Genomic DNA, 7,886 nt, shown 5'->3' with positions numbered 1-7,886 from the left:
ACATTTAGTACAAATACCACTTAATAATAAAGACCTTAAACATGGGGGAGCAAACAGGCGAACCCCCCACAAAAAATGTAGTAAAGGTGAAGATGCTGGAATGTATGACTACTGAAATGTATGACTACTGGACCTGAGCTGTGTGTGGTGTAAGTCTGAAGAAAGGCTGCTTCACCTAGTGAGTAATTTAAAACAATGAAATAGAGGCACTTTTTATGATCAGTGCTCTTTTAGAGTCAGCAAAGGTTAGGTTGATGCAATTCAATGATAGAAGGTGAATTGTGAAATCCTAAGTAAATTCCCCTCTGTGATGAAAATAAAACTAGGAAGTACTGAGTAGGGTTTTTAAACGTCATCTTCCTGGATGATTCAGGTGATCTCCGTTTAGCAGTGTGCTTAGGACGTGGAATTTTGTGCATACTCAAGGAAAAAAATAAAATAGATCTGTTTTAAGGTCAATAATGTTAAATGCTCAAATATGTATCAGCTACTATGTAGCAGGAATGGAGTCAACGGGTCTTCAAGAGATCATCCCATTGCTTCAAAATACAATATTGTTCCTAAAAGGCTATTGCTAATTTGCACCAGAAAATTCTTAGTGGGGATAGAGATTTTACAGCTTCATTAGTTCTGCTCTAATGCTTGATCATCCTTGACACTAAAATGTTTTTCCTAACTACTAGACTAATCTTTCTTGCTGTAATTAATATTCAAGGAGAGAAACAGGAATCCAAAATCCAAGCTCTTCCTCTCTCACACATAGCATATTTTATCAAGCACTTCCCATAAATAGTTTTTTTTAAGATTGCCTACAAATAATAACACAGCTGTTCCTACTAAAGAGTTCTGAATTAGAGCTGCACTTTAGTTGTATTTATTTGAAATGTCAAAAAAAAAAAAAAAAAGGAATGTCATAACCTGTTTCTATATTTAACTGTCCTTTGTAGCTCCTTAATATTTGTAACCTGATATTCAATTATACATGAGTGGTTTAGAAGATTATTTGTTCTTTATTTGTTTTTTTCAAACAATTTATAACTTGCTTAGAAATTTAACTGTTATGCTGGGGATTCAGAAAGGAGTTTCTTATTTACTTTCACATGTTCTTGTAGTATAAATTCTTTTTTTAGACTGATGTTCAAACAGTTATATCGGAATGCTGTTTAAATGCAGATGAACCTAGGGAATTTCCAGGTGAGATCACATGGCAAGCTTAAATTAAACTTCAGCTGATATTTGTGTTTGCATGTGAAACTACTCAGAATTATTGGACCATAAGTTGTGTGTCAAGACAGAATTTTTTGAAAATCAGTGCATTAGAATGAATATAAATGTTTCCTATGTTGAAATTGCCTAGATGTGTATGATTCTCAGGATAGAGGGTCTGCTTTCATATTTATAATTAGAACCTTCTACTTTGTCCCCAGTTTATTTTCAGGTTAATATAGTTTTCACCATGCTCCATGTTCCTTATTTCATGCTATGAAAGTAGTCTTACAGGCTTTCAGCTTTAATGGAATGCGTCATCCATTGCAACAGTATGTGAAGAGTGTTTTGTCTGTTAAAGAAAATTTTAGAGTGTGTATTTCTCTTAAAGAATTTTTAACAGTTTGTCCTGTGCAGTCATTTGTAATGACTTTAGGCCACTATATGCTGCTCTTCCGTTTTGTGTATTGTTTATGCTGATACTACTAGGCTATAACTGTGAGGGAATCAGATGAACAGAAGATGAGACAAATCTAGTGGCAGAAAGTGATGTACTGTGTCTGTATAGTAGGATGCAGTTTGTTTATCTTTAGCTACAAAAGGATTCAGGGGCTTTACTTGTAGGTGTATCCTGCTGTTTTAAATACCCAAAAGTATTTTTCTGCATCAGTCCAGTTGTTGGTCCAGAAAATTATGGGTGTCTCACAGATTCTTCATCACATCTGTCATTCCTGACCAGGTACCTCAGTTTCACTATCACATCCTGAATGACCCAGATCGGCATGCATACAGGCACAAACCTGATTTGCTTGTACAGCTAAGGCAATATTTAGGATTCCCTTCAGGGTCAGCTACCTGGAGTGCCAGTCGTTTTCCACCATCTGTTAGGAACCAAAAGATTATAATGAAAATTTACATTTATTTTAGCTCGCATATCTAAAGTTTAGGTGTCTGATATCAGATGAGATTAGTTCTACCAAATGGTCCCTGGATTTGCATGTGTGTTACTGCCATCCATTGCACAAGTCTTTCTTTTCTGAAATACCCTTTGGTATGCTTCATTTTGTTATACTTTCTTTTTTAAGCTTTCTTTAGGTGGTTTTAGTTTGTCTGTTTGGTTGATTTTTTCGCCTGCCACATTGGCTTTGTGCTCTAACTGATTGTGATGTGATAATAACATAATGTAACTGAACTTCCATGCCTTGGAAAAATCCACAAAGCTTCTGCAGATCAGCTGGGTCAAACATCTGATACACATCTACCTTCGTGTTTCGCACTGCTGTAGTACCTAGAAGTTCACATATTTTCAAGAAGTCTGGTAACATACTGCCTATGATAATCAGTCAGTTTGTGCAATTTACTAGAAAAAACCCCATAAGTAACTTGCATCAATGCCTGCTGAGTATGCTATGGATTCTTACTGTTTCCTCCTGCTCCTCATCTAATACCTATAGCATTTATTCAGCAGCTTCCTGATAGCCTTGGCTGTGCCTGGCTGAGTGCTTTGCTGTGTAGAACCACATTTGTATTTTGTTGTATTCTTGAAGGAACTGGATTCTCACTGATCTGAATGCCATTATTCGGCGCTTTTTTTTTTCTTTTTAATTTATGCCCTTCTGACTAATCAAATTTTTGTAACAGTTCCTCCTTTCTTGGCAAGTAAAAGAGAGAAAAGAGAGGTTTTTCCTTCTTCTCTCTGGACATTTCGGAGAGTAACAAAAATAGACACCTTAACTCATTGTTAATTGTAGCCTCATCTAGGTGTTGTAGCCTCATCTAGGTGTTCCTGCTCCGGCAGGGGGATTGGACTAGATGATCTTTCGAGGTCCCTTCCAATCCCTAGCATTCTATGATTCTATGTTTGGTTTAGGACTGTTTGGTGTTATCCTTATGTTTTAAAGCACTATGCACAGTCTCAGACTTTATGCAGACACATTTTCCATACTATTTTCCATGTTTGAAAAAGTGAAACTTATACAATATTCGTACTGTGTATCTTCCTTCATACTCAGTGCTTTCTTTTCAAACACTTCCTACAAAGCAAAATTACCTAAGTTCCTGTAAAATTATACTAGAGTTTATTATAATTCAGAAACTTTACAGTGTAACAATAGGTTTTGGAGTCTGTGATATTTTTGTACATGAAAGCTGTCGTTTCCAAAGAAAAGAATTTGAGCAGTGTTAGAACAAAAAAAATGAAAGAAAATAAACAAAAGAATTTTTTTCCCCCATTGATGAACATTTTATGCACAAAAAGAGCTTTCAAATCAAAAGGGAAACAGAGTTTGGCAAGCAGAGCCTAGGAGCTGCTCTTCAACTCACGTTATCAACACCACCTTACCTAGGTGTACTTCTATTGACTAAAGCGAATAATCCAGATTTACAACTTTATAAAAAGAGAATGAGACATTGAGTAGTCTCAGCTTGCCTTCCGGAAATTACTTGAGCTTTTCCAAAGTTACATAAAATAACAATTAATATTCTGCTTTTATTTGGGATATTTGCAAGAATACTACAACATGAAATAGATTTTTAGACTTTATTTTCACCAGTAGAAATAATGTGAAAAGATATTGTTTTCCATCAGAAAACAGAAAAGCACCAATATGAGTGAGACAAACCAGTCTTCCTAAAGCCTAGTTACAGTGATTTAAAATTCACCATCCAAAACTGCAATTATAGTTTTCCACCAGGCTAATAATTTTTTCATCCACTGGACAAAATCCAGTAGCTAATATGTCATTGTACACTATGCTTTTTCTTCTAGCCTCTTGAAATTTACTTGTTGAATCTAACTAGTTGTATGCAGGTAGAGATTTATCAAGAATGAGGAAAGGTAAAGAGGCCATAGCCTCCCCAGAAACGTCTCATTAATTTTAGAGTGTGCCTTATCCCATTGTAAGGGAAAGACTGCACTGAAATCATAGATGCATCCAAGTGTAATATGGCAATTTAGTCCCCTTTTTATTGGCAGCATCTACTGCCCTCAGGTTACTTGTTCTGAATCAAATTCCAAAATTAAATATTGCAGTTTTCACGTTGAACAAAGCTGAGTAATTTGTTTCAAGTAAAATTTTCTGTCAGTGAAGACAGCTTGAAAAATGGATATAATAGGAAGTGATGGAAATCCTGGGAGAAAGAACACACACACACACACACAAAAACCAAAAAGCAAACCAAACCAAACCAAAAAACAAAACAAAACAAAAAAACAAAAACAAAAACAAACAAAACAAAAACAAAAACAAAAACAAAAACAAAAACAAAAACAAAAAAACCCCAACCATAAACAGATTCTTTCTTTCCTGTCCCTCTCTGGGGCCAACTGAATATATATTTGCATGTTTAAAGCACTGACCAAAATAAATAATTAGTCTGATTTCTGTTATAATTTTAAGCAGTCTTTCTTAGGGATACTATGTCTGTGAACATTATAAATTAAATACAAAGAGGTCAGATCTTTTTGGATGCATTTTGTGAATTTATCTACATGATTCTTTTTACCTGATTAATCCAAATTACACAATAGCAGATTTTTCCTACTAAAAGTCAATGTCAGCAAGTTTCTCTGAACAGATTTCTTCAAAAGATTGCAAGTTTTGATGAAATTTTTAATTAAAAAGAAAACAAAACCAAAAACCCCCAACAACTTAGAAAGGGATACATAAAATTGCCATCTTAGTTTCTTTATGAACTATTTGAATGAACAACTTGATCTTTATAATGTAGTTTTCCTTTACAAAATAGGGCTCCAATATACTCCCAACTGCCTGAAATGCTTTGAAAATTTACACAAGGGAAGCCTTGTGTAAATACCTTTTCTGACAGTACCAAGTTACTATTGATGGTTAGTAAAGGAACTTCAAGGTTTCTGCATAATTTTGTTAAAACAATGGTGTTAGTACCCAAAGAAAATGCTTCTGTCTGGAAAATGTGGATAATGCATACTGTGTGCATTCTGTCCTTCCATCTGTCCTTCTTAACTCTTACCTTTGCAATCTCAAATGAATATTTGAAATGACATTCAACACATTGCAATATCATACAGCTGAGATGTGCATCACTTAAGTGCTATTTGCCCCCCACCCAAAATGGGAGTAGAAGGAGTCTGTTCCTCTACTGCCCCTCTGGAAATTTTCATAGATGTACTGTGTACCTTGTATTCTTCTCTTCCTACAAGCAGTCATCTACTTATCTACCAGTAGACAAATGTAAGTCACAAATCTTCATCCAGCTCCATTTCACTTGAGACAGATGAATATTTTATCTTTAGCATCAATTCATTAGGACTATGAAATCCTCAGTAGACAATCAGTTTTGTGCAGTCTCACAAATCTGTAGTTAGTTTACATGTATAGATCAAAATCCATAATTGTCTAGTCTACCTTACATCCAGTCTAACCTCTTTGTAGGCACACAAAAATCTTCAAAGCTTACTTAGCCACAAGATATGTCGTAAAATACAGAGAAAAAAATTCTCCCAGTAAAATTACACTAAAAAAAAAAAAATAAAATTGCAGGGATCACAGAAAACACCCCAATAAGCAAACTGAGCATGACCCTGCTGAGGAACACAGCAGTGATCAAGACCTACCGTCTGCAAGCGCTTCCCTGCTTGACATTACTTCTGTAAACAATCTCTCTGACATCATTGTGTTCATTTCAGGTCACTTCTATGATTCAGAGCAGTAACATAACTTTGAAATAAATTCTTCAATTTTTATCTTGCTTGACATTGTGTTGATTTGCATTTTTTATACATCCAAACCTGGTTCGTTTTGAGGGAAACTAAACATGAAACTCTGTTCCAGGTGATCAATAAATATGCTCCTCTCCCCACATATGTCATAGCCAATGAAGGGTCCTTTGGACAGAACTGGACTACATACAGAAAAGGAACATTTGTATCACAGACCACAGTAATTTCGGTTTCAAGTAAAAGCTCTTAACTTTAACTTTATACAATAACTTCACCCAATATCTTTATACAGTATAGATGTAGGTGCCTCAGAACCTCTAGGTTTGATTTACTGATTTGTTCCTATTGCACCACATTAGTGCTGAGTAGACATAGCAACAGATAATTAAGCAAACACCTAAATGTAAGCTTCTGAGATCTCAGTTTTATATTGATCTTCAAAATTGCTATTATAAAAAAATGAAAAATTGAAATATACTATACACATCTCTCTTTCATGCTGTCATCTTGTGACCAGTTTGTTGAGAAAACCCCTTTGTGCCTGAGTTGCATGAAATAAAGGAGATAAATGTGTCAGCTGCCATATTCTACAAGAAATCAAACAAGAAAGAGGTGAAATGGTGATCAACATTTCATCTCTTTCTACCACACTGCACTGAAGGTTCTTTTGAAGAGGAAATAAATAAAGACACACAAGGAAGTCCCACAAAGTTCCCATTTAATCTTTTACCTATAATTTTTTCTCATCCTAAGTTGCTTGTTTTATGTAAACTGGATTGATCTCTAAGGAAATGCTGTCTAGTGGTTTTTATTAATTCACCTCAAAACATATATTTAAAGCTCTTAATGTAAGTGATATTGATTTATGTTGCAATCAGGAGTCTTTGATTTTATTTTTTTTTCACTCACCATATGAACTAAGTAACTTCTTGATATATATGTATATTCCTTCATAAAATTACATTAAACTCATCCTTTCATAAAGCTTTTGGAATTCAAATGATGGTTATCACAAGAGAGACTGTGTCACATGAATTAATGGGAGTTTTGCCATTGGGAGTCAAAATTCCCCGTAGCACACTTTGAGTTCTGGAATGGATTGTGAAATAAATTACTCAAATATATTTCATTGCATTGTATAGGAAATGTTGCTTCACTACAATATAAAGTACAGAATCTATATACATGGTTGTGACATACATAGGTGACATACACAGTCAAATAGATGTAGTGGGCTAGATTAATATCATGTAAAAGTTTTGATCAGAACATACTCCATGAAAGTCACTAAAATTCCATCAGCCTGCAATCAGCATGAGAGAAGAAGGATTGCACAATGAGAACTTTCAAGTACTGTAAAAAACACAGGAGCAGTACTGGAGAGAGCAGAAAAGTTAAAACCAAAGCATTTAGCTGACTGAGCAACTAAGTGCTGCAAATGATCCCTGAAGGTGGGAAGTCTGCCCTCTGAGCAGCCCTGAGCTCAGTCTCTGCAGCTTTATACTCATTAGAGGAGCAGCACTTTTGTCCTACTCTACCTACAATCTTTAACTCCCCAGGTTTTCACTGCCCTGGTTCGCTGTACTATATTTACATTTAGATAAGCAGTGCTTTATTATTTCAGAAAGTTGCTTATACAAATGTTAGGAAACCTTTGCAGCATGCTCTTGTTGGATTTCAGATTTCCTGTCTTGTCCTCAGAAAGATATCTAAACCATATAATTTTTCTTTGTTTCCCTAGTTGGTTTCTGTACTGATATCAGTGGCTGGTGTTTTCTTTTTTTTTTTTTTTTTTTAATTAAATTGTGCTTAGATTGTGAAATGGAAGATAAGATTTATGAATAATTTGAAGCAAACAATTTGTATAATACTAAATGTTAGGAGCAAAACAGAGTTAGCAATTTGACGTTATTTTAGGGACCTATAACTTTATAAACTTAAATTTGAGCCCAAGGATTTAGTATTAATTAGTTCAACAAGC

The 7,886-nt window shown here is 34.8% G+C and overlaps 1 protein-coding gene across 11 annotated transcripts in view; it reads left to right on the top strand.

The window, feature by feature from the left end:
* Positions 1-7,886, top strand: part of PCLO (piccolo presynaptic cytomatrix protein) — a 351,923-nt gene that overhangs the window by 312,109 nt on the left and 31,928 nt on the right. The window lies entirely within an intron of this gene.

This window comes from Patagioenas fasciata, chromosome 1 (genome assembly GCF_037038585.1).
Source record: "Patagioenas fasciata isolate bPatFas1 chromosome 1, bPatFas1.hap1, whole genome shotgun sequence".
Lineage (NCBI taxonomy): Eukaryota > Metazoa > Chordata > Aves > Columbiformes > Columbidae > Patagioenas > Patagioenas fasciata.
Note: the sequence above shows the minus strand (reverse complement) of the source record. Positions and strands in the feature narration are given on the sequence as shown.